At 50.0% G+C, this 26,390-nt stretch overlaps 1 pseudogene; it reads left to right on the top strand.

Moving 5' to 3' along the window:
* Window positions 1–26,390, top strand: part of LOC124022301 — a 120,046-nt pseudogene that overhangs the window by 80,503 nt on the left and 13,153 nt on the right.

Raw genomic sequence — 26,390 nt, 5'->3', positions numbered from 1 at the left:
TTTCCCTCTCTCTTTCTCTCCTCTCTCTTTCTCTCCTCTCCTCTCCTCTCCTCTCTCTCCTCTCCTCTCTTTCTCTCCTCTCCTCTCTCTCCTCTCTCCTCTGTCTCTCTCTCTCTCTCCTCTCTCTCCTCTCTCTCTCTTCTCTCCTCTTTCTCTCTCTCTACTCTAATATTTTATTATGTTAATTAAATGGACAGTTATTTTATCAATCTGTGCTCTCCCTTCCTCTCCAAACGTCCTCCCTCCAGGTATGAGGTCCAGTTTGCCCCCCAGCCTCCCCTTGCGTCGTGCCAGTTCCTGTCCAGCGTTGAGCTGGCCCTGCAGCACCAGGCCTCAGAGACCAACACGCGTGTCCTGCGCCAGGCGGAGCGTGTCAAGGCCGAGGGAGCCACGGTCCACGCGTGTGAAGAACAGCTGCAGGAGATCGAGCGTTGCATCAGTGTGTTCCTCCTAGAGAACCCAGAGCAGGGCTCTCTCAGCCTGGCCACCATCATCTCATCAGCCCTCTGCACCCTCACCAGGTCTGTCTGGCTGGCTGTGTGCTGGGGATAGACGTGGGTGTGTGTGTGCTGGGGATAGACGTGGGTGTGTGTGTGCTGGGGTTAGACGTGGGTGTGTGTGTGCTGGGGATAGACGTGGGTGTGTGTGTGCTGGGGATAGACGTGGGTGTGTGTGTGCTGGGGATAGACGTGGGTGTGCTGGGGATAGACGTGGGTGTGTGTGTGCTGGGGATAGACGTGGGTGTGTGTGTGCTGGGGATAGACGTGGATGGCTGTGTGCTGGGGATAGACGTGGGTGTGTGTGTGCTGGGGATAGACGTGGGTGTGTGTGTGCTGGGGATAGACGTGGGCGCGTGTGGATAACGAGACCAACCTGGTGGTTGAGGGAGCAACTAGTGTTCCTGATGTCTTGTGGCAGGGTGTGTGTGTGTGGGGGGGGGGGTGTAACTTTGTGTGTGGTGGGGGGAGTAGAAGAAGGTGTAACTGTGTGTGGTGGGGGGGTAGAAGGGGGTGTAACTGTGTGTCTGGTCCCCTCAGGCGTAACCTGGTGATGGAAGGGGGTGTAACTGTGTGTCTGGTCCCCCTCAGGCGTAACCTGGTGATGGAAGGGGGTGTAACTGTGTGTCTGGTCCCCTCAGGCGTAACCTGGTGATGGAAGGGGTGTAACTGTGTGTCTGGTCCCCCTCAGGCGTAACCTGGTGATGGAAGGGGGTGTAACTGTGTGTCTGGTCCCCCTCAGGCGTAACCTGGTGATGGAAGGGGGTGTAACTATGTGTCTGGTTCCCCTCAGGCGTAACCTGGTGATGGAAGGGGGTGTAACTGTGTGTCTGGTTCCCCTCAGGCGTAACCTGGTGATGGAAGGGGGTGTAACTGTGTGTCTGGTCCCCCTCAGGCGTAACCTGGTGATGGAAGGGGGTGTAACTGTGTGTCTGGTCCCCCTCAGGCGTAACCTGGTGATGGAAGGGGGTGTAACTGTGTGTCTGGTTCCCCTCAGGCGTAACCTGGTGATGGAAGGGGGTGTAACTGTGTGTCTGGTCCCCCTCAGGCGTAACCTGGTGATGGAAGGGGCGGCGGCGGCGGCGGGGGGGCAGCTGGTAGAGTTGACGTCTCGCGACGGGGCCTGGTTCCTGGAGGAGCTGTGTTCCATGAGCGGTAATATCACTTCATTGGTCCAGCTGCTGGGGCAGTGTCAGCTCCTCCCACACGACCTGGACCTGCCCTCGCCGCAGGAGACCGCCCAGACCGTCTACCTGGCCAACGCCGTCTACACCTGTCTACAGGTACGGTGTAATGGGGTGGAGACGTGTGTGTACTATCAAGACATACAGGACATGTTGACACCTAATATACTATCTAGACATGTTGACACCTAATATACTATCAAGACATACAGGACATGTTGACACCTAATATACTATCTAGACATGTTGACACCTAATATACTATCTAGACATGTTGACACCTAATATACTATCTAGACATGTTGACACCTAATATACTATCAAGACATACAGGACATGTTGACACCTAATATACTATCTAGACATACAGGACATGTTGACACCTAATATACTATCTAGACATGTTGACACCTAATATACTATCTAGACATACAGGACATGTTGACACCTAATATACTATCTAGACATGTTGACACCTAATATACTATCTAGACATGTTGACACCTAATATACTATCTAGACATACAGGACATGTTGACACCTAATATACTATCTAGACATGTTGACACCTAATATACTATCAAGACATACAGGACATGTTGACACCTAATATACTATCTAGACATGTTGACACCTAATATACTATCTAGACATGTTGACACCTAATATACTATCTAGACATACAGGACATGTTGACACCTAATATACTATCTAGACATGTTGACACCTAATATACTATCTAGACATGTTGACACCTAATATACTATCTAGACATGTTGACACCTAATATACTATCTAGACATGTTGACACCTAATATACTATCTAGACATGTTGACACCTAATATACTATCTAGACATGTTGACACCTAATATACTATCTAGACATACAGGACATGTTGACACCTAATATACTATCTAGACATGTTGACACCTAATATACTATCTAGACATACAGGACATGTATGTCTCGATAGTGCATATCTAGACCCCCCCACCCCCACACAGATGGGGCCCCGGGACCGAGTTTGTGAAACCCTGGGTTAGAGGACAACATGTAGGAGACCAGAGAGCTACATTGTGAAGTGTTGCGTTGTGGTGAGAGTGGGTCTCTAACTTGGGAAGTGTAACAGAACCCCTCACCAATGTTGTCAGAATGACGTTGTCTAGCTTTACTGGTCCGCTTGTCTTTCTGGCTGATCTCTCCCTTCCTTCCTTCCTTCCTTCCTTCCTTCCTTCCTTCCTTCCTTCCTTCCTTTTTTCCTTCCTTCCTTCCTTTTTTCCTTCCTTCCTTCCTTTTTTCCTTCCTTCCTTCCTTTTTTCCTTCCTTCCTTCCTTCCTTTTTTCCTTCCTTCCTTCCTTCCTTTTTCCTTCCTTCCTTTTTTCCCTTCCTTCCTTTTTTCCCTTCCTTCCTTTTTTCCCTTCCTTCCTTCCTTCCTTCCTTCCTTTTTTCCTCCTTTCCTTCCTTCCTTTTTTCCTCCTTTCCTTCCTTCCTTTTTCCCTTCCTTTTTTTCCTTCCTTCCTTTTTTTTCCTTCCTTCCTTCCTTTTTTTCCTTCCTTCCTTCCTTTTTTTCCTTCCTTCCTTCCTTCCTTCCTTTTTTCCTTCCTTCCTTCCTTTTTTCCTTCCTTTTTTTCCTTCCTTCCTTTTTTTTCCTTCCTTCCTTCCTTCCTTCCTTTTTTCCTCCTTTCCTTCCTTCCTTCCTTCCTTTTTTCCTTCCTTCCTTTTTTCCTTCCTTTTTTCCTTCCTTCCTTCCTTTTTTCCTTCCTTTTTTCCTTCCTTCCTTCCTTTTTTCCTTCCTTCCTTCCTTTTTTCCTTCCTTCCTTCCTTCCTTTTTTCCTTTCTTCCTTCCTTTTTTCCTTTCTTCCTTCCTTTTTTCCTTCCTTCCTTCCTTTTTTCCTTCCTTCCTTCCTTTTTTCCTCCTTTCCTTCCTTTTTTCCTCCTTTCCTTCCTTTTTCCCTTCCTTTTTCCCTTCCTTCCTTTTTCCCTTCCTTCCTGTTTTCCTCCCCTCCTCCCCTCCCTCCCTCCCCTCCCTCCCTCCCTCCCAGGAGCTGAACACTAACTTCCGTCAGATCATCTTCCCGGAGGCTCTACGCTGCATGTTGAAGGGCGAGGCCACCCTGGAGACCATGCTGTCGGAGCTGGACCTCTTAGTGGAGCAGTGTGCAGACGGGGTCTCCCTGCAGGGGCTGGCCGACGCCCTGCACACACACCTCCGCAGCGCCGCCATGGGCCTGGAGCACGAGGCAGACACACAGTGTCTCCACATCACCAGGTTAGAACAGGGGAACAGACACTGTCTCCACATCAACAGGTTAGAACAGACACTGTCTCCACATCACCAGTTTAGAACAGACACTGTCTCCACATCACCAGGTTAGAACAGACACTCTCTCCACATCACCAGGTTAGAACAGACACTGTCTCCACATCACCAGGTTAGAACAGACACTGTCTCCACATCACCAGTTTAGAACAGACACTGTCTCCACATCACCAGGTTAGAACAGACACTGTCTCCACATCACCAGTTTAGAACAGACACTGTCTCCACATCACCAGGTTAGAACAGACACTCTCTCCACATCACCAGGTTAGAACAGACACTCTCTCCACATCACCAGGTTAGAACAGACACTCTCTCCACATCACCAGGTTAGAACAGACACTGTCTCCACATCACCAGGTTAGAACAGACAGGCAGTAGGGTTCGTGTTAATTAGTTATGTTATATTTCAGGATGTTGTGGGCCCAGTACTGGGAACAGACAGGCAGTAGGGTTCGTGTTAATTGGTTATATTTCAGGATGTTGTGGGTCCAGTACTGGGAACAGACAGGCAGTAGGGTTCGTGTTAATTGGTTATATTATATGTTATATTGCAGGATGTTGTGGGCCCAGTACTGGGAACAGACAGGCAGTAGGGTTCGTGTTAATTGGTTATATTTCAGGATGTTGTGGGCCCAGTACTGGGAACAGACAGGCAGTAGGGTTCGTGTTAATTGGTTATATTTCAGGATGTTGTGGGCCCAGTACTGGGAACAGACAGGCAGTAGGGTTCGTGTTAATTGGTTATATTTCAGGATGTTGTGGGCCCAGTACTGGGAACAGACAGGCAGTAGGGTTCGTGTTAATTGGTTATATTTCAGGATGTTGTGGGTCCAGTACTGGGAACAGACAGGCAGTAGGGTTCGTGTTAATTGGTTATATTTCAGGATGTTGTGGGCCCAGTACTGGGAACAGACAGGCAGTAGGGTTCGTGTTAATTGGTTATATTTCAGGATGTTGTGGGCCCAGTACTGGGAACAGACAGGCAGTAGGGTTCGTGTTAATTGGTTATATTTCAGGATGTTGCGGGCCCAGTACTGCCAGCTGATGCAGCCTCCAGGGGCCGGTATGGACGCCGTGGGACAGGACTCTCCTAAGATGTCCGCCGGTCAGATGCTGCTGGTGGCCTTCGATGGCATGTTTGCTCAGCTAGAGACCGCCTTCGGGCAGCTCACAGAGAAGGTAACACACCTCTACTTCCTCAATGTCCTCTCTCTTTCTCAATCTCTTTCCTCTCTCACCCTCTCTTTCTCAATCTCTTTCCCCTCTCAGCCTCTTTCTCAGCCTCTCTTTCTCAATCTCTTTCCCCCCTCTCTCTTTCTCAATCTCTTTCCCCCTCTCTCTTTCTCAATCTCTTTCCCCCTCTCTCTTTCTCAATCTCTTTCCCCCTCTCTCTTTCTCAATCTCTTTCCCCCTCTCTCTTTCTCAATCTCTTTCCCCCTCTCTCTTTCTCAATCTCTTTCCCCCTCTCTCTTTCTCAATCTCTTTCCCCCTCTCTCTTTCTCAATCTCTTTCCCCCTCTCTCTTTCTCAATCTCTTTCCCCCTCTCTCTTTCTCAATCTCTTTTCCCCCTCTCTCTTTCTCAATCTCTTTTCCCCCTCTCTCTTTCTCAATCTCTTTCCCCCTCTCTCTTTCTCAATCTCTTTCCCCCTCTCTCTTTCTCAATCTCTTTTCCCCCTCTCTCTTTCTCAATCTCTTTCCCCCTCTCTCTTTCTCAATCTCTTTCCCCCTCTCTCTTTCTCAATCTCTTTCCCCCTCTCTCTTTCTCAATCTCTTTCCCCCTCTCTCTTTCTCAATCTCTTTCCCCCTCTCTCTTTCTCAATCTCTTTCCCCCTCTCTCTTTCTCAATCTCTTTCCCCCTCTCTCTTTCTCAATCTCTTTCCCCCTCTCTCTTTCTCAATCTCTTTCCCCCCTCTCTCTTTCTCAATCTCTTTCCCCCTCTCTCTTTCTCAATCTCTTTCCCCCTCTCTCTTTCTCAATCTCTTTCCCCCTCTCTCTTTCTCAATCTCTTTCCCCCTCTCTCTTTCTCAATCTCTTTCCCCCTCTCTCTTTCTCAATCTCTTTCCCCCTCTCTCTTTCTCAATCTCTTTCCCCCTCTCTCTTTCTCAATCTCTTTCCCCCCTCTCTCTTTCTCAATCTCTTTCCCCCCTCTCTCTTTCTCAATCTCTCTTTCATCTTAAACTCATCTTTGTCTTGTTGTTCCTCTTCACTCCATATTCCATTTGTTTGTCACTTATCTCAGGCTATTCCTTTCTTCTCACTCTCCCGTCTCTCAATGATGTTATTTCCTCTCCTTTCCAGATGATTTCCATGGAGGTGCCGCCGGCGTGGCGGAAGGTGGATGTGATGCGTGAGGCGCGGGCGGCCCAGGTCCATTTCTTCCACAGCGGTCCTCACAGACATGTTCTGGAGGAGATCTTCTTCCTCAAGAGACTCCAAACCATCAGGGAGTTTTTCAGGCTCTGTGGATCCTTCGCTCAGACACTCTCTGGTGAGAATACTGATGGCTTTATAGTCTCTCTGTGTGGATCCTTCACTCTCTGGTGAGAATACTGATGGCTTTATAGTCTCTCTGTGTGGATCCTTCACTCTCTGGTGAGAATACTGATGGCTTTATAGTCTCTCTGTGTGGATCCTTCACTCTCTGGTGAGAATACTGATGGCTTTATAGTCTCTCTGTGTGGATCCTTCACTCTCTGGTGAGAATACTGATGGCTTTATAGTCTCTCTGTGTGGATCCTTCACTCTCTGGTGAGAATACCGATGGCTTTATAGTCTCTCTGTGTGGATCCTTCACTCAGACACTCTCTGGTGAGAATACTGATGGCTTTATAGTCTCTCTGTGTGGATCCTTCACTCTCTGGTGAGAATAATGATGGCTTTATAGTCTCTCTGTGTGGATCCTTCACTCTCTGGTGAGAATACTGATGGCTTTATAGTCTCTCTGTGTGGATCCTTCACTCTGGTGAGAATAATGATGGCTTTATAGTCTCTCTGTGTGGATCCTTCACTCTCTGGTGAGAATAATGATGGCTTTATAGTCTCTCTGTGTGGATCCTTCACTCAGACACTCTCTGGTGAGAATACTGATGGCTTTATAGTCTCTCTGTGTGGATCCTTCACTCAGACACTCTCTGGTGAGAATACTGATGGCTTTATAGTCTCTCTGTGTGGATCCTTCACTCTCTGGTGAGAATAATGATGGCTTTATAGTCTCTCTGTGTGGATCCTTCACTCAGACACTCTCTGGTGAGAATACTGATGGCTTTATAGTCTCTCTGTGTGGATCCTTCACTCTCTGGTGAGAATAATGATGGCTTTATAGTCTCTCTGTGTGGAACCTTCGCTCAGACACTCTCTTAGAGTGTAGAGGTGGCAGGTAGCCTAATGGTTAGAGCGTAGAGGTGGCAGGGAGCCTAGTGGTTAGAGCGTAGAGGCGGCAGGGTAGCCTAGTGGTTAGAGCGTAGAGGCGGCAGGGTAGCCTAGTGGTTAGAGCGTAGAGGCGGCAGGGTAGCCTAGTGGTTAGAGCGTAGAGGCGGCAGGGTAGCCTAGTGGTTAGAGCGTAGAGGCGGCAGGGTAGCCTAGTGGTTAGAGCGTAGAGGCGGCAGGGTAGCCTAGTGGTTAGAGCGTAGAGGCGGCAGGGTAGCCTAGTGGTTAGAGCGTAGAGGCGGCAGGGTAGCCTAGTGGTTAGAGCGTAGAGGCGGCAGGGTAGCCTAGTGGTTAGAGCGTAGAGGCGGCAGGGTAGCCTAGTGGTTAGAGCGTAGAGGCGGCAGGGTAGCCTAGTGGTTAGAGCGTAGGGGCGGCAGGGTAGCCTAGTGGTTAGAGCGTGGGGCGGCAGGCTAGCCTAGTGGTTAGAGCGTGGGGGCGGCAGGGTAGCCTAGTGGTTAGAGCGTGGGGGCGGCAGGGTAGCCTAGTGGTTAGAGCGTGGGGGCGGCAGGCTAGCCTAGTGGTTAGAGCGTGGGGGCGGCAGGCTAGCCTAGTGGTTAGAGCGTGGGGGCGGCAGGGTAGCCTAGTGGTTAGAGCGTGGGGGCGGCAGGGTAGCCTAGTGGTTAGAGCGTGGGGGGCGGCAGGGCGTGGGGGCGGCAGGTAGCCTAGTGGTTAGAGCGTGGGGGCGGCAGGGTAGCCTAGTGGTTAGAGCGTGGGGGCGGCAGGGTAGCCTAGTGGTTAGAGCGTGGGGGCGGCAGGGTAGCCTAGTGGTTAGAGCGTGGGGGCGGCAGGGTAGCCTAGTGGTTAGAGCGTGGGGGCGGCAGGGTAGCCTAGTGGTTAGAGCGTGGGGGCGGCAGGGGTAGCCTAGTGGTTAGAGCGTGGGGGCGGCAGGGTAGCCTAGTGGTTAGAGCGTGGGGGCGGCAGGGTAGCCTAGTGGTTAGAGCGTGGGGGCGGCAGGGTAGCCTAGTGGTTAGAGCGTGGGGGCGGCAGGGTAGCCTAGTGGTTAGAGCGTGGGGGCGGCAGGGTAGCCTAGTGGTTAGAGCGTGGGGGCGGCAGGGTAGCCTAGTGGTTAGAGCGTGGGGGCGGCAGGGTAGCCTAGTGGTTAGAGCGTGGGGGCGGCAGGGCAGCCTAGTGGTTAGAGCGTGGGGGCGGCAGGGTAGCCTGTGGTTAGAGCGTGGGGGCGGCAGGGTAGCCTAGTGGTTAGAGCGTGGGGGCGGCAGGGTAGCCTAGTGGTTAGAGCGTGGGGGCGGCAGGGTAGCCTAGTGGTTAGAGCGTGGGGGCGGCAGGGTAGCCTAGTGGTTAGAGCGTGGGGGCGGCAGGGTAGCCTAGTGGTTAGAGCGTGGGGGCGGCAGGGTAGCCTAGTGGTTAGAGCGTGGGGGCGGCAGGGTAGCCTAGTGGTTAGAGCGTGGGGGCGGCAGGGTAGCCTAGTGGTTAGAGCGTGGGGGCGGCAGGGTAGCCTAGTGGTTAGAGCGTGGGGGCGGCAGGGTAGCCTAGTGGTTAGAGCGTGGGGGCGGCAGGGTAGCCTAGTGGTTAGAGCGTGGGGGCGGCAGGGTAGCCTAGTGGTTAGAGCGTGGGGGCGGCAGGGTAGCCTAGTGGTTAGAGCGTGGGGGCGGCAGGGTAGCCTAGTGGTTAGAGCGTGGGGGCGGCAGGGTAGCCTAGTGGTTAGAGCGTGGGGGCGGCAGGGTAGCCTAGTGGTTAGAGCGTGGGGGCGGCAGGGTAGCCTGGTGGTTAGAGCGTGGGGGCGGCAGGGTAGCCTAGTGGTTAGAGCGTGGGGCGGCAGGGTAGCCTAGTGGTTAGAGCGTGGGGGCGGCAGGGTAGCCTAGTGGTTAGAGCGTGGGGGCGGCAGGGTAGCCTAGCGGTTAGAGCGTGGGGGCGGCAGGGTAGCCTAGCGGTTAGAGCGTGGGGGCGGCAGGGTAGCCTAGTGGTTAGAGTGTAGGGGCGGCAGGGTAGCCTAGTGGTTAGAGTGTAGGGGCGGCAGGGTAGCCTAGTGGTTAGAGTGTAGGGGCGGCAGGGTAGCCTAGTGGTTAGAGTGTAGAGGCGGCAGGGTAGCCTAGTGGTTAGAGTGTAGAGGCGGCAGGGTAGCCTAGTGGTTAGAGCGTGGGGGCGGCAGGGTAGCCTAGTGGTTAGAGCGTGGGGGCGGCAGGGTAGCCTAGCGGTTAGAGCGTAGGGGCGGCAGGGTAGCCTAGCGGTTAGAGCGTAGGGGCGGCAGGGTAGCCTAGCGGTTAGAGCGTAGGGGCGGCAGGGTAGCCTAGCGGTTAGAGCGTAGGGGCGGCAGGGTAGCCTAGTGGTTAGAGCGTAGGGGCGGCAGGGTAGCCTAGTGGTTAGAGCGTGGGGGCGGCAGGGTAGCCTAGTGGTTAGAGCGTGGGGGCGGCAGGGTAGCCTAGTGGTTAGAGCGTTGGACTAGTAACCGGAAGATTTGGATTTTCTCTCTTGTTCTCCAACCGTCTAAAATGAGCCAGTTGGTTTTCAGCACCGCTGTCACCATGGCTTCTGTCACCATGGCTTCTGTCACCATGGCTTCTGTCTCCGCGTCTTCTGTCTCCGCGTCTTCTGTCTCCGCGTCTTCTGTCTCCGCGTCTTCTGTCTCCGCGTCTTCTGTCTCCGCGTCTTCTGTCTCCGCGTCTTCTGTCTCCGCGTCTTCGGTCTCCGCGTCTTCGGTCTCCGCGTCTTCGGTCTCCGCGTCTTCGGTCTCCGCGTCTTCGGTCTCCGCGTCTTCGGTCTCCGCGTCTTCGGTCTCCGCGTCTTCTGTCTCCGCGTCTTCTGTCTCCGCGTCTTCTGTCTCCGCGTCTTCTGTCTCCGCGTCTTCTGTCTCCGCGTCTTCTGTCTCCGCGTCTTCTGTCTCCGCGTCTTCTGTCTCCGCGTCTCCTGTCTCCGCGTCTCCTGTCTCCGCGTCTCCTGTCTCCGCGTCTCCTGTCTCCGCGTCTCCTGTCTCCGCGTCTCCTGTCTCCGCGTCTCCTGTCTCCGCGTCTCCTGTCTCCGCGTCTCCTGTCTCCGCGTCTCCTGTCTCCGCGTCTCCTGTCTCCGCGTCTCCTGTCTCCGCGTCTCCTGTCTCCGCGTCTCCTGTCTCCGCGTCTTCTGTCTCCGGTCTCCGCGTCTTCTGTCTCCGCGTCTTCTGTCTCCGCGTCTTCTGTCTCCGCGTCTTCTGTCTCCGCGTCTTCTGTCTCCGCGTCTTCTGTCTCCGCGTCTTCTGTCTCCGCGTCTTCTGTCTCCGCGTCTTCTGTCTCCGCGTCTTCTGTCTCCGCGTCTTCTGTCTCCGCGTCTTCTGTCTCCGCGTCTTCTGTCTCCGCGTCTTCTGTCTCCGCGTCTTCTGTCTCCGCGTCTTCTGTCTCCGCGTCTTCTGTCTCCGCGTCTTCTGTCTCCGCGTCTTCTGTCTCCGCGTCTTCTGTCTCCGCGTCTTCTGTCTCCGCGTCCTCTGTCTCCGCGTCCTCTGTCTCCGCGTCTGATCTAATCTTGTTTTCTCATGACTCTCTCTCGTCTCTCTGCAGCAGACGTATAGTCAGCAGTATGTTTGGAACATCGAATCACAAATAGAAATCACTATCGAAGAGCAATCCATATAGAATCGCTATCGAAGAGCAATCCATATAGAATCACTATCGAAGAGCAATCCATATAGAATCGCTATCGAAGAGCAATCCATATAGAATCACTATCGAAGAGCAATCCATATAGAATCACTATCGAAGAGCAATCCATATAGAATCACTATCGAAGAGCAATCCATATAGAATCACTATCGAAGAGCAATCCATATAGAATCACTATCAAATAGTAATCCATATAGAATCGCTATCAAATAGTAATCCATATAGAATCACTATCAAATAGTAATCCATATAGAATCACTATCAAATAGTAATCCATATAGAATCACTATCAAATAGTAATCCATATAGAATCGCTATCGAAGAGCAATCCATATAGAATCACTATCGAATAGTAATCCATATAGAATCACTATCGAAGAGCAATCCATATAGAATCACTATCAAATAGTAATCCATATAGAATCACTATCGAATAGCAATCCATATAGAATCACTATCGAAGAGCAATCCATATAGAATCACTATCAAATAGTAATCCATATAGAATCACTATCGAATAGCAATCCATATAGGATCGTAGGAATCTAAATACGTATCGTATCGCCACCTAAGTATCATGATAATATTGTATTGCGACGTCCCTGGCAATTCCCAGCCTTATGAAACGGTATCTGAAACATTATATATATATATAGTGCGTTTGACCCCCTCTCTCTCCCCCCTCCCTCCCTCCCTCCCTCCCAGGTACGTGCCCCCCAGTGTCTGATGACCCTCCTCCCTCCAACGGCCCAGTAGTGGGTCTGGGGGGTGTAGGTCTACCAGGGAAGCCCGTGTTCCGGGGGGCGGCGGCGGCGGTGGTAGTGAGCGAGGAGCAGATGACCCGGCCCATCAAGGCGTTCACAGCAGAGTTTGTCCGTCAGATGCTGATTGGTCTTCCCACCCAGACCCTGGGTCTGTCTCTCTGCAGCACTCTGTCCGCCCTGGGTCTGGATCTCACCGCGCAGGTGGAGGCCAAGGACTTCGGAGCCGACGGCAAGGTGGGAAGGAGGCCGTGTTACGGACCTGATCCATCAAGATGTTATGTCGTCTTCATACATGTTTAGTTCTGATTTTAAACGTGTGGTTGTTAATTGTCCAGGTGTCGCTGGATGAGTTGTGTAAGCAGACGGTGGTGCAGGGTCTGGGCGCAGGCCGTATGTCTCAGCTGCTACTGAACAGAGGCACGGTGCTGGCGTCCTCCTACGACACGGCCTGGAAGAAACTGGACCTGCTCAGACGCCTGGAGACCAGCCTGGACGCTGCCAAGGTCTCCCTGCAACGCACCCAGCTACACATCACCATGTTCCAGGTGAGAGGAGGGGGGTTTACACTGTCCTGTCTCTGTGTGAGAGGAGGGGGGTTAACCCTATCCTGTCTCTGTGTGAGAGGAGGGGTGGGGGTTAACCCTGTCCTGTCTCTGTGTGAGAGGAGGGGGTTAACCCTGTCCTGTCTCTGTGTGAGAGGAGGAGGGTTAACCCTGTCTCTGTGTGAGAGGAGGGGTGGGGGTTAACCCTGTCCTGTCTCTGTGTGAGAGGAGGGGTGGGGGTTAACCCTGTCCTGTCTCTGTGTGAGAGGAGGGGTGGGGGTTAACCCTGTCCTGTCTCTGTGTGAGAGGAGGGGTGGGGGTTAACCCTGTCCTGTCTCTGTGTGAGAGGAGGAGGGTTAACCCTGTCTCTGTGTGAGAGGAGGGGTGGGGGTTAACCCTGTCCTGTCTCTGTGTGAGAGGAGGGGTGGGGGTTAACCCTGTCCTGTCTCTGTGTAGCCCAGTGTGAGAGGGGGGGTTAACCCTGTCCTGTCTCTGTGTGAGAGGAGGGGTGGGGGTTAACCCTGTCCTGTCTCTGTGTGAGAGGAGGGGGGTTAACCCTGTCCTGTCTCTGTGTGTCCCAGTGTGAGAGGAGGGGGGGTTAACCCTGTCCTGTCTCTGTGTAGCCCAGTGTGAGAGGAGGAGGGGTGGGGGTTAACCCTGTCCTGTCTCTGTGTAGCCCAGTGTGAGAGGAGGAGGGGTGGGGGTTAACCCTGTCCTGTCTCTGTGTAGCCCAGTGTGAGAGGAGGGGGTGGGGGTTAACCCTGTCCTGTCTCTGTGTGAGAGGAGGGGTGGGGGTTAACCCTGTCCTGTCTCTGTGTGAGAGGAGGGGTGGGGGTTAACCCTGTCCTGTCTCTGTGTGTCCCAGTGTGAGAGTAGGGGGGTTAACCCTGTCCTGTCTCTGTGTGTCCCAGTGTGAGAGTAGGGGGTTAACCCTGTCCTGTCTCTGTGTGAGAGGAGGGGGTTTTGCACTGTCCTGTCTCTGTGTGAGAGGAGGGGGTTAACCCTGTCCTGTCTCTGTGTGAGAGGGGCGGGGGGGTTAACCCTGTCCTGTCTCTGTGTGAGAGGAGGGGGTGGGGGTTAACCCTGTCCTGTCTCTGTGTAGCCCAGTGTGAGAGGAGGGGGTGGGGGTTAACCCTGTCCTGTCTCTGTGTGAGAGGAGGAGGGTGGGGGTTAACCCTGTCCTGTCTCTGTGTGTGAGAGGAGGGGGTGGGGGTTAACCCTGTCCTGTCTCTGTGTGAGAGGAGGGGTGGGGGTTAACCCTGTCCTGTCTCTGTGTGAGAGGAGGGGGTGGGGGTTAACCCTGTCCTGTCTCTGTGTAGCCCAGTGTGAGAGGAGGGGGTGGGGGTTAACCCTGTCCTGTCTCTGTGTGAGAGGAGGAGGGTGGGGGTTAACCCTGTCCTGTCTCTGTGTGTGAGAGGAGGAGGGTGGGGGTTTACCCTGTCCTGTCTCTGTGTGTGAGAGGAGGAGGGTGGGGGTTTACCCTGTCCTGTCTCTGTGTGAGAGGAGGGGGGTGGGGTTTACCCTGTCCTGTCTCTGTGTGAGAGGAGGGGGGTGGGGGTTAACCCTGTCCTGTCCCTGTGTTGCCCAGTGGCAGCATGAAGACTTGATAGGTCCTAGGACTGTGTGTGTGTGTGTGTGTGTGTGTGTGTGTGTGTGTGTGTGTGTGTGTGTGTGTGTGTGTGTGTGTGTGTGTGTGTGTGTGTGTGTGTGTGTGTGTGTGTGTGTGTGTGTGTTAAAGGGATAGTCCACCCCCAGGAATATAAATCATGAAACTCCTGTGAATTTGGTAAAAGCCTGTGTTGTATCAGGGGGTTAAATAACATGATTTAACCACTAAGTGGTCCGTTTGAGAAATCAAGAAATCGTGTAGGAACATGTCATAGCTACACTATATATATATATACACACACACGAGTATGTGGGACACCCATTAGAATGTGTGGATTCGGCTATTTAAGCCACACCCTGTTGCTGACAGGTGTATAAAATCAAGCACACCGCCATGCAATCTCCACAGACAAACATTGGCAGTAGAATGACCTTACTGAAGAGTTCAGTGACTTTCAAAGTGGCACCGTCATAGGATGCCACATTTCCAACAAGTCAGTTTGTAAAACTTCTGCCCTGCTAGAGCTGACCCTGTTAACTGTGAGTGCTGTTATTGTGAAGTGGAAACCTCTAGGAGCAACAACGGCTCAGCCGCGAAGTGGTAGGCCACACAAGCTCCCAGAACAGGACTGCAGAGTGCTGAAGCGCGTAGCTCTTAAGAATCGTCAGTCCTCTGTTGCAACACTCACTGCTGAGTTCCCAACTGCCTTCTGGAAGCAACATTGGCACAAGAACTGTTCGTCGAGAGCTTCATGAAATGGGTTTCCATGGCCGAGCAGGCACATACAAGCCTAAGATCACTGCTCAATGTCAAGCGTCTGCTGGAGTGGTGTGAAGCTCACTGCCTCTAGAGCAGTGGAAAGGTTTTCTCTGGAGTGATGAATCACGCTTCACCATCTGTCAGTCCGACGGACTAATCTGGGTTTGGTGGTTGCCAGGAGACCACTACCTGCCCCAATGCATAGTGCCAACTGTAAAGTTTGGTGGAGGAGGAATAATGGTCTGGGGCTGTTTTTCATGGTTCAGGTCCCTTAGTTCCAGTGAAGGGAAATCTTAACACTACAGCAGACAATGACATTCTAGATGATTCTGTGCTTCCAACTTTGTGGCAACAGTTTGGGGAAGGCCCTTTCCTGTTTCAGCATGACAATGCCCCCCGTGCACAAAGTCAGGTCCATACAGAAATTGTTTGTCGAGCTCAGTCTGGAAGATCTTGACTGGCCTGCACAGAGCCCTGACCTCAACCCCATAGAACACCTCTGGGATTAATATAATAATATATGCCATTTAGCAGACGCTTTTATCCAAAGCGACTTAAAGTCATGTGTGCATACATTCTACGTATGGGTGGTCCCGGGGATCGAACCCACTACCCTGGCGTTACAAGCGCCATGCTCTACCAACTGAGCTACAGAAGGACTAATTGGAATGCTGACTGCGAGCCAGGCCTAATCGCCTAACATCAGAGCCCAACCTCACTAAGGCTCTTGTGGCTGAATGGAAGCAAGTCCCCGCAGCAATGTTCCAACATCTAGTGGAAAGCCTTCCCAGAAGAATGGAGGCTGTTATAGCAGCAATGTTCCAACATCTAGTGGAAAGCCTTCCCAGAAGAGTGGAGGCTGTTATAGCAGCAATGTTCCAACATCTAGTGGAAAGCCTTCCCAGAAGAATGGAGGCTGTTATAGCAGCAATGTTCCAACATCTAGTGGAAAGCCTTCCCAGAAGAGTGGAGGCTGTTATAGCAGCAATGTTCCAACATCTAGTGGAAAGCCTTCCCAGAAGAGCGGAGGCTGTTATAGCAGCGAAGGGGGGACCAACTCTGTATTAATGCCTGTGATTTTGGAATGAGACGTTTTGACGATCAGGTGTCCACATACTGTTGGTCATGTAGAGGACATGGTTCTGTCACAGGAGATAATGTGTTATCATATATATATATATGCCATTTAGCAGACGCTTTATCACATTTCATAACGGTTTTAAAACCATTACCTTCACTCCAGATTGCTGTATCAGCCAATAGACAGTACCGTCATACTTGTTCTAGAACAAGTATATAATCAAGTTAATATCGTCATGACGACGTATATATGTGCTCAATCTACAGTGTACCAAATTATTTAACCATCTACCATCTCGTTATGCGTCCCCTTTGTGTCTGAGGCACGGGCCCTTGTTGCCGTTCCCTGCACTGTCTCTGGGTAGCAGAGTTGCACGTTTGTGTTTTTACAGCTAGCTAGCTACTTCACATGCTGATATTGACTTTGGTATTATTCTGTGTCGCTACGTTTGCTAGCTGGCCAACCCCAGAGAGAGCATTGTATTGTGGGTTTTGTAGTTGACTTGAGCTGAAAACAGATTTTCACATGTTGCTACCAACCTTGTTAATTAAGACGACAAAAAAATTAAATTATTCGTTCACAAAAATAAATACTGTTAATCTTAGGAAGTAGTGTTTTAACACTTGAGCTGCAACAGATTTTCACATGTTGCTACGACGACAAAAATGAAATATTCGTTCACAAAAAAACATATATTGTTTTCACGTGTTATTGTTATTTAACACTGTTAATCATAGGACGTAGTGTTTTTGGTATTTACCCTTTAACCCCGTCCTCTGTCTGTGTTCCAGTGGCAGCATGAGGACGTGCTCGGCCCTAGGACCCAGCCGATGAGTGTGAGCCCTCCTCCTCGCTCCATCATCCTCAGTAGCATGAAGAAGAAGCTTTACAAACTCAGCCAGGACGAGGCGGCCATCGCTGCTGTCCAGGTCAGTCATCACCAATTATTATTTATGTTTTTTATTTCACCTTTATTTAACTTGGCAAGTCAGTTGAGAACAAATTATTTTTTTTACAATGGATGGCCGAGGATCAGTGAGTTAACTGCCTTGTTCAGGGGGCAGAACGACAGATTTTTACCTTGTCAGCTCGGGGATTCGATCCAGCAACCTTTCAGTTACTTGCCCAAGGCTCTAACCACTAGGCTACCTGCTGACCAATCTGTCAACCTTGATAGCTAACTAGACCGTTACTCTTAGCTACTCCTGTAAATAAAATGCTCTCTTTTCTCTCTCTGGTCTGAGTCCTTTAATGACTGTGTGTCTGTGTTTTTTTAATTGGATCTGTCCTCTCCCCCCCCCTGCAGGAGAAGCTGGCATCACTAGAGGGCAGTATAGAGCAGCGTCTGAAGTGGGCCGGAGGGGCCAACCCTGCCCTGGCCCCGGTGCTCCAGGACTTTGATCTGACCATCGCAGAGCGCCGCGCCCTCGTGGCCCGGGAGAGCCAGCGTACCAGCCAGGTACACCACTCACGCTGCCCACCTTCTGGGTTTACGTCTCCACCTTCTGGGTTTACGTCTCCACCTTCTGGGTTTGGGTCTCCACCTTCTGGGTTTACCTCTCCACCTTCTGGGTTTACGTCTCCACCTTCTGGGTCTCTACCTTCTGGGTTTACGTCTCCACCTTCTGGGTTTACCTCTCCACCTTCTGGGTTTACGTCTCCACCTTCTGGGTTTGGGTCTCCACCTTCTGGGTTTGGGTCTCCACCTTCTGGGTTTACGTCTCCACCTTCTGGGTTTACGTCTCCACCTTCTGGGTTTACCTCTCCACCTTCTGGGTTTACCTCTCCACCTCTCCTGGGTTTACGTCTCCACCTCTCCTGGGTTTACGTCTCCACCTTCTGGGTTTACGTCTCCACCTTCTGGGTTTGGGTCTCCACCTTCTGGGTTTGGGTCTCCACCTTCTGGGTTTGGGTCTCCACCTTCTGGGTTTGGGTCTCCACCTTCTGGGTTTACGTCTCCACCTTCTGGGTTTGGGTCTCCACCTTCTGGGTTTGGGTCTCCACCTTCTGGGTTTACGTCTCCACCTTCTGGGTTTACGTCTCCACCTTCTGGGTTTACGTCTCCACCTTCTGGGTTTACGTCTCCACCTTCTGGGTTTACCTCTCCACCTTCTGGGTTTACCTCTCCACCTCTCCTGGGTTTACGTCTCCACCTCTCCTGGGTTTACGTCTCCACCTCTCCTGGGTTTACCTCTCCACCTCTCCTGGGTTTACGTCTCCACCTCTCCTGGGTTTACGTCTCCACCTCTCCTGGGTTTACGTCTCCACCTTCTGGGTCTCCACCTTCTGGGTTTACGTCTCCACCTTCTGGGTCTCCACCTTCTGGGTTTACGTCTCCACCTTCTGGGTTTACGTCTCCACCTCTCCTGGGTTTACCTCTCCACCTTCTGGGTTTACGTCTCCACCTTCTGGGTCTCTACCTTCTGGGTTTACGTCTCCACCTTCTGGGTTTACCTCTCCACCTTCTGGGTTTACGTCTCCACCTTCTGGGTTTGGGTCTCCACCTTCTGGGTTTGGGTCTCCACCTTCTGGGTTTACGTCTCCACCTTCTGGGTTTACGTCTCCACCTTCTGGGTTTACGTCTCCACCTTCTGGGTTTACCTCTCCACCTCTCCTGGGTTTACCTCTCCACCTCTCCTGGGTTTACGTCTCCACCTTCTGGGTCTCCACCTTCTGGGTTTACGTCTCCACCTTCTGGGTCTCCACCTTCTGGGTTTACGTCTCCACCTTCTGGGTTTACGTCTCCACCTCTCCTGGGTTTACCTCTCCACCTCTCCTGGGTTTACGTCTCCACCTCTCCTGGGTTTACGTCTCCACCTCTCCTGGGTTTACGTCTCCACCTCTCCTGGGTTTACCTCTCCACCTCTCCTGGGTTTACCTCTCCACCTCTCCTGGGTTTACGTCTCCACCTCTCCTGGGTTTACGTCTCCACCTTCTGGGTCTCCACCTTCTGGGTTTACGTCTCCACCTTCTGGGTCTCCACCTTCTGGGTTTACGTCTCCACCTTCTGGGTCTCCACCTTCTGGGTTTACGTCTCCACCTTCTGGGTCTCCACCTTCTGGGTTTACGTCTCCACCTTCTGGGTCTCCACCTTCTGGGTTTACGTCTCCACCTTCTGGGTCTCCACCTTCTGGGTCTCCACCTTCTGGGTCTCCACCTTCTGGGTCTCCACCTTCTGGGTCTCCACCTTCTGGGTTTACGTCTCCACCTTCTGGGTTTACGTCTCCACCTTCTGGGTCTCCACCTTCTGGGTTTACGTCTCCAATGGCACCCTATTCCCTGTATAGTCAAGGTTTTCTGCAAGAAAATTGAGAAAAATTTGCCAGCCAGGGAATTCCCATGCTGTGGGGGTCCCTGGGAGGGGCATTTCCCAGGGACCCCGCCTCCTCGTACATGCTAATGCCTTGATTCACTGAAAATATATTATTTCAGTGTGTTAGAAGCTTTGGATGTTGTCTACGTTTATAGGATCAGGACTATTTTCTAAGTAAAAACTATTTTTTAACATTAAACCGGTCTTCTCTAAGATTAGTCATATTTACAGCTTTAGTGCAAGATATGAATTGCCACAATGATGTATTTCATTGGCTTTGCTGCTGTGGACACTTAGGGTAAGGAAACCAATAGGCCTTTTTCTAATTTGGGTGAACTATCCCTTTAACAGTTTGGCCAAACAATAATTCACTGTGTGTGGGTTTGTCAGGGGAGGGGGCATGATGTTTGATTCAGAGTTGGTAGAGTTTCAGACCTGTCAATCAATCCACTGTGGGTGGGATTATTAATCGAGTCAGAAAACATTGTCTACTCTTTCGTATTAGAAAAAACTAAATCTAGTCTTCTCTTTCAATTTAGTTTATTATTAAACTAAATCTTTCAATTTTATGCAAAAACCTAAAAGATTGTGTTCTGTCAAGTAAACATGGATTCCCTATTGAGAAACAATATACCCCGAACCAAAATATAAATGCAACATGTAAAGTGTCTCATGAGCTGAATGAAGTAAAAGATCCCAGAAATGTTCCATACGCACAAAAAGCTCATTTCTATCAACTTTTGTGCGCAAATTAGTTTACATCCCTGTTAGTGAGCGTTTATCCTTTGCCAAAATATTCCATCCACCTGACAGGTGTGGAATATCAAAAAGTATGGTCATTTCACAGGTGCACCTTGTGCTGGGGACAATAAAAGGCTGTAGTTTCGACACACAACACAATGCCACAGATGTCTCAAGTTTTGAGGGTGCGTGCAATTGGCATACTGACTGCAGGAATGTTGCCAGATAATTTAACGTTAATTTCTCTACCGTAAGCTGCCGCAACGTTGTTCTAAAGAATTTGGCAGTATGTCCAACCGGCCTCAACCGCAGACCATGTGTATGGTGTCGTGTGGGCAAGCGTTTTGCTGATGTGAACAGAGTGCCCCATGGTGGCGGTGGGGTTATGGTATGGACAGGCATAAGCTACGGACAATAAACACAATTGAATTTATCGATGGCTATTTGAATGCACAGAGATACTGTGATGAGATCCTGAGGCCCATTGTCGTGCCATTAATCCGCCGCCATCATCGTTTCATTACGATAATGCAGATTCCATGTTGCAAGGATCTGTACACAATTCCTGCAAGCTGAAAATGTTCTTCCATGGCCTGCATACTCACCAGACATGTCACCCATTGAGCATGTTTGGGATGCTCTGGATCGACGTGTTTATGACAGTGTGTTCCAATATCCAGCAACTTTGAACAGCCATTGAAGAGTAGTGGGACAACGTTCCACAATCAACAGCCTGATCAACTCTATGTGAAGGAGATGTGTTGCGCTGCATTGAGGCAGATGGTCCCACCAGATACTGACTGGTTTTCTGATCCAAGCCCCTACCTTTTTTCCCTTCTCTTTTTTTAAGGTATCTGTGACCAACAGATGCATATCTGTATTCCCAGTCATGTGAAATTCATAGATTAGGACCTAATTAATTTATTTCAATAGACTGATTTCCTTATATGAACTGTAACGCACTAAAACATTTAGAAATTGTTGCATGTTCATTTATATTTGTTCAGTATAGAATTGCAGGGGGGGGGGGAAAATGAAAATACAAAAGTAATTCAGGGGGAGGACCCACCAGACCCCCCCTGCAATATCGTGCACTCCCACTTTTATACAAAGTCAGACCAGAATAAGGCTCTACTACCTATTGTTCCTGCAGTGAGGTACTCAACATCTTCATCGAATGTTTTCATAATTTACCTGAAGAGAATCGCTAAAAATCAGTAGTAGCCTACCAGTATGCACATTAGGGAGTAAATGAACAGCTCTCTCACCGATTCGGTTCACATAAAACATCCCGTTCAAAAAGAGCTGTTTGTTTTTGAAACAACCAAGTCACAAGTCTACACCGATGAGTCACTTCAGAGGTCACTGACAAGCCTCGACACGGGCTTCCAATCCTAGTTCAAAACAAACCAGATATTTTGGTTTTACGTGTCCCGACACGATACCACGAACATATAAACGACGTTCTATGATTTATGAATAGGAAATGCGATATTAAAGGATTGAATTATTCAGTCAGTCTCACGCCTTTTTATAAACGAGTCGACGCTTGCTGTTCTGGTCGTCAATCAAAGCACAATTACAAGGCCTGTTACCCAACACCCTGGTTGTTTAGTCTTATGAAACACACGAGGAAAATGAGTGAATGTGCCACGATTTTAAACAAACGCCTGTGTGTCCGTGTGTGTGCTGATTCAACCGTCTACATGTCAGCCACCACATCCAAGGAGGTCACTGAAACCCTGAACGAGGAGTCGCAGTGTGTTTAGGAGTAGGTGACCAGTAATTAACTGGTCCTGATCCAAGAGATTTATATTTGGGACAAATCATTCCCTGAGCTGGAAGGAATGTGCTTTTTTTAAAACATGGATAAATCAAAACTTCACCGTTCAACGCCTCTCCCCTATTTGACCTAAATATTTGTTTGTGTATGTATTGATATGTAGGGTTATGTATCATTTAAAAAAAATAACATGTGTTTTGTGCTTGAGCTGTTCTTGTCTGTAATGTTCTGTATTCTGTTTCCTGTTTTGTGTGGAACCCAGGAAGAGTAGCTTCTGCTTTCACAACCGCTAATGGGGATCCTAATGAAACGCTGCAAAGACAACAAGTGGATTTCAACTCTTCGTTACCATGTAAACGGGACGTGTAAATTCATTCACAGGAGAGACGATGAAGACTCGTATCATGCTCTCCCTCCTCCTCCGTGAGAAGAAATTTGAGCGCAGCCAACCACAGTCTATAAAAATAACACCGGTACCGAGAGGCGGGGACAGAGAACAGACTGACAAAACGGCCGTGTTTCCCTGCCGACGCTCTGTGACTGACAGCCGACTGTCCTATCAACACGAGACGATACATAATATATAATATAATAATAATATATCGCTTAATCTGGCGGGAGAAGGCTAAACGGACATTTCTGACTAGTGATCCATACCGGTCATTCTAGCGGGAGAAGGCTAAACTGACATTTCTAACTAGACGATACATATCGGTCATTCTAGCGGGAGAAGGCTAAACGGACATTTCTGACTAGACGATACATATCGGTCATTCTAGCGGGAGAAGGCTAAACTGACATTTCTGACTAGTGATACATACCGGTCATTCTAGCGGGAGAAGGCTAAACTGACATTTCTGACTAGACGATACATATCGGTCATTCTAGCGGGAGAAGGCTAAACGGACATTTCTGACTAGACGATACATATCGGTCATTCTAGCGGGAGAAGGCTAAACGGACATTTCCAACTAGTGATCCATACCGGTCATTCTAGCGGGAGAAGGCTAAACTGACATTTCTGACTAGACGATACATATCGGTCATTCTAGCGGGAGAAGGCTAAACGGACATTTCCAACTAGTGATCCATACCGGTCATTCTAGCGGGAGAAGGCTAAACTGACATTTCTAACTAGACGATACATATCGGTCATTCTAGCGGGAGAAGGCTAAACGGACATTTCTAACTAGACGATACATATTGGTCATTCTAGCGGGAGAAGGCTAAACGGACATTTCTAACTAGACGATACATATTGGTCATTCTAGCGGGAGAAGGCTAAACTGACATTTCTGACTAGTGATCCATACCGGTCATTCTAGCAGGAGAAGGCTAAACGGACATTTCTGACTAGACGATACATACCGGTCATTCTAGCGGGAGAAGGCTAAACGGACATTTCTGACTAGACGATACATACCGGTCATTCTAGCGGGAGAAGGCTAAACGGACATTTCTGACTAGTGATCCATACCGGTCATTCTAGCGGGAGAAGGCTAAACGGACTTTTCTGACTAGACGATACATATCGGTCATTCTAGCGGGAGAAGGCTAAACTGACATTTCTGACTAGACGATACATATCGGTCATTCTAGCGGGAGAAGGCTAAACTGACATTTCTGACTAGTGATCCATACCGGTCATTCTAGCGGGAGAAGGCTAAACTGACATTTCTAACTAGACGATACATACCGGTCATTCTAGCGGGAGAAGGCTAAACTGACATTTCTGACTAGACGATACATATCGGTCATTCTAGCGGGAGAAGGCTAAACGGACATTTCTGACTAGACGATACATATCGGTCATTCTAGCGGGAGAAGGCTAAACTGACATTTCTGACTAGACGATACATATCGGTCATTCTAGCGGGAGAAGGCTAAACTGACATTTCTGACTAGTGATCCATACCGGTCATTCTAGCGGGAGAAGGCTAAACTGACATTTCTAACTAGACGATACATATCGGTCATTCTAGCGGGAGAAGGCTAAACTGACATTTCTAACTAGACGATACATATCGGTCATTCTAGCGGGAGAAGGCTAAACTGACATTTCTAACTAGACGATACATATCGGTCATTCTAGCGGGAGAAGGCTAAACTGACATTTCTAACTAGACGATACATATCGGTCATTCTAGCGGGAGAAGGCTAAACTGACATTTCTAACTAGTGATACATACCGGTCATTCTAGCGGGAGAAGGCTAAACGGACATTTCTGACTAGACGATACATACCGGTCATTCTAGCGGGAGAAGGCTAAACGGACATTTCTAACTAGACGATACATACCGGTCATTCTAGCGGGAGAAGGCTAAACGGACATTTCTAACTAGTGATACATATCGGCCATTCATAATAAACTGTATTTTTTTGTGAAGAATCAACAACAAGTGGGACACAATCATGAAGTGGAACGACATTTATTGGATATTTCAAACTTTTTTTGAAAACTGCTGTTCACAAATGCTCTCCATCCAACCTCACTGAGCTCGAGCTGTTTTGCAAGGAGGAATGGGGGAAAAAATTCAGTCTCTCGATGTGCAAAACTGATCGACATACCCCAAGAGACTTACAGCTGTAATCGCAGCAAAAGGTGGCGCTACAAAGTATTAACTTAAGGGGGCTGAATAATTTTGCACACCCAATTTTTCAGTTTTTGATTTGTTAAAAAAGTTTGAAATATTCAATAAATGTCGTTCATGATTGTGTCCCACTTGTTGATTCTTCACAAAAAAAAATATTTTTTATATCTTTATGTTTGAAGCCTGAAATGTGGCAAAAGGTCGCAAAGTTCAAAGGGGCCGAATACTTTCGCAGGGCACTGTATTTAGCCGACAGACGGCAAGGATGGAAACCATTTGTGTAGTCCACATCTTTTCACCAGGGTTCAAGCTAGTAACTGTGTTCTTCAAGTCTGGCCCTGGAGAGCTATTTAAAATTATATCTAAACTTTATTATTCCCACTACCAGTTCGCGTTCCTCAACTTTATTATTCCCAATACCAGGTGACATTCCTCAACTTTATTATTCCCAGTACCAGTTCACATTCCTCAACTTTATTATTCCCAATACCAGTTCGCGTTCCTCAACTTTATTATTCCCAGTGCCAGGTGACGTTCCTCAACTGTATTATTCCCAGTACCAGTTCACGTTCCTCAACTTTATTATTCCCAGTACCAGGTGACATTCCTCAACTGTATTATTCCCAGTACCAGTTCACGTTCCTCAACTTTATTATTCCCAGTACCAGGTGACATTCCTCAACTTTATTATTCCCAATACCAGGTGACATTCCTGTGCAGTACCATACTGAACTTTGAGGGCCTGCGGATGCGGACCCCTGAGGCCCTAAGCATGGACTCTGCTCTGTTTGAGCTGCTGAAGAGGTGCCAGCAGACCTGCTCCTACGCTGCCCAGTTCAACACCTCAGTCTCCTCCATAGAGCTACAGCTGCTGCACAGACTGGTGAGTACTGACCGTTATCTACAGCTCCACAGACTGGTGAGTACTGACCCTTAGCTACAGCTCCACAGACTGGTGAGTACTGACCCTTAGCTACAGCTCCACAGACTGGTCAGTACTGACCCTTAGCTACAGCTCCACAGACTGGTGAGTACTGACCCTTAGCTACAGCTCCACAGACTGGTGAGTACTGACCCTTAGCTACAGCTCCACAGACTGGTGAGTACTGACCCTTAGCTACAGCTCCACAGACTGGTGAGTACTGACCCTTAGCTACAGCTCCACAGACTGGTGAGTACTGACCCTATAAGCTACAGCTCCACAGACTGGTGAGTACTGACCCCTTAGCTACAGCTCCACAGACTGGTGAGTACTGACCCTTAGCTACAGCTCCACAGACTGGTGAGTACTGACCCTATAAGCTACAGCTCCACAGACTGATGAGTACTGACCCCTAGCTACATCTCCAGGGACAGGGCTGATATAGGGGTACCAAATTCTACAGGAGGGTATCTCTCCAGGGACAGGGCTGATATAGGGGTACCATTTGGGACTTTCCTTACTCTCCCATTTCTCCCATCTCTCCTCAAACTCAGAGCCCGGCGTTGGAGCTGCCCATCGGTAGCCCTGATTGGCTAGCTTGTGCCCAGAAGCAGCTGGGCCAGGAGCTGGCTACCCAGGGTGCTGTGCAAGAGGAGCGTGAGCAGCAGCTGGATGTCGCCACGGAATCACTGCAGCTATTGGTGGACAGCATCAAGGGCATCCTGTCCAATCACAACCGCCAGCTGGCTGATGTCAAACACCTTCTGAGGGCCATGGCCAAGGTATGGGCAGTAACCTAGCAACAGGGAGACAGGTGTACAGATGGGCCATGGCCAAGGTATGGGCAGTGACCTAGCAACAGGGAGACAGGTGTACAGATGGGCCATGGCCAAGGTATGGGCAGTGACCTAGCAACAGGGAGACAGGTGTACAGATGGGCCAAGGTATGGGCAGTGACCTAGCAACAGGGAGACAGGTGTACAGATGGGCCATGGCCAAGGTATGGGCAGTGACCTAGCAACAGGGAGACAGGTGTACAGATGGGCCATGGCCAAGGTATGGGCAGTGACCTAGCAACAGGGAGACAGGTGTACAGATGGGCCATGGCCAAGGTATGGGCAGTAACCTAGCAACAGGGAGACAGGTGTACAGATGGGCCATGGCCAAGGTATGGGCAGTGACACAGCAACAGGGAGACAGGTGTACAGATGGGCCATGGCCAAGGTATGGGCAGTAACCTAGCAACAGGGAGACAGGTGTACAGATGG

Source organism: Oncorhynchus gorbuscha, unplaced genomic scaffold (assembly GCF_021184085.1).
Source record: "Oncorhynchus gorbuscha isolate QuinsamMale2020 ecotype Even-year unplaced genomic scaffold, OgorEven_v1.0 Un_scaffold_1329, whole genome shotgun sequence".
In the NCBI taxonomy this organism is placed as follows: Eukaryota; Metazoa; Chordata; class Actinopteri; order Salmoniformes; family Salmonidae; genus Oncorhynchus; species Oncorhynchus gorbuscha.
This window is presented reverse-complemented; position numbering and strand designations above follow the sequence as displayed.